A 1,211-nucleotide genomic window follows, 5' to 3' on the forward strand; every position below is an offset into this window, starting at 1 on the left:
GCCCCGCTCGGGCCTCCTGCTCACTGCCTGGGCTTATCTGTGTCGAGGGGCACAGCTCTCGTGTCCACCGCATCTTGAGAACAACTCTCCGCACCGCATATGTGCCAGGGAAGGAAAATCGTTTTTTATCCCTTGGTATTTCTGTTGCAATTTCTATTTCTAAGAATTCTGTCCTTCCAAATTGGTTAAATTAAGGAATGACACTGCACGATCAGTGACAGGAGAGTCGTGCATCCCCATGCCTCAAAACTAAGGACCCATCAGTGGATTTTGAGGTCAATTTATGGATAAAACCCAGCATTTAATGCCTTGACTGGCTGGCGGCGCACACCTGTAATCCAGTATCCGTGCTGAGACAGTAGGATTGCAGGTGTACATCCAGCCCCGGCAACTTAGTGAGACCCTGTTTCAAAATAAAAAATAAAGTAGGAGCCAAGCCAGGCATGGTGGCACATACCTGGAATCCCAGTACTTGGGAGGCTGAGACGGGAGAATTGCGGCCTCAGCAACTTAGCAAGACCCTGTTTCAAAATAAAAATAAGCCAGTCGTGGTGGCTCACGATTGTAATCCCAGTACTCAGAAGACCGAGACCAGAGGATCGCAGGTTCACAGCCAGCCTCAGCTACTTAATGAGACCCTCTGCAACTCAGTGAGAACCTGTTTCAAAATAAAGAATAAAAAATAGGGCTATGAGCCGGGCATGGGCATGATGGCACACGCTTGTAATCCCAATACTTGGAAGGTCAAGACAGGAGGATCCAGGTTCACAGCCAGCCTCAGCTGCTTAGTGAGGCCTCTGCAACTCAGTGAGACCCTGTTCCAAGAATAAAAAGTAAGGCCAGGGGTGTAGCTCGGAGGTAGAATGCTCCTGCGTTCAATCCCCAGTACCACAAAAAGAAAACATAAAAATAAATAAATAATACAGTAGGATTTGGCGCGTGCCTGTAATCCCAGTACTTGGGGCCTTCTGAGATAGGAGGAAAAAACACCAAGTCAGTGACCCCGTGGCGACCTAAACTTGCAATGACGGTGCCAGTATGGTAGATTTATCTGTTTCTGATAAAGACGTTGGATTCTAAGAAGAGGAACCCGTGGTGTGTTTTATTCCCTGGGATCTAGCTTAGGATTGTGTGTATAACACCCGACTGCTCTCTCCAGCCTCGGGGAAGGCGCAAAGGAGGGGCTGTGCTTTATACCCGTTTCCCCAACT

The sequence above is a fragment of the Muscardinus avellanarius genome, assembly GCF_963383645.1.
Source record: "Muscardinus avellanarius genome assembly, chromosome: 10".
Taxonomy (NCBI): Eukaryota; Metazoa; Chordata; class Mammalia; order Rodentia; family Gliridae; genus Muscardinus; species Muscardinus avellanarius.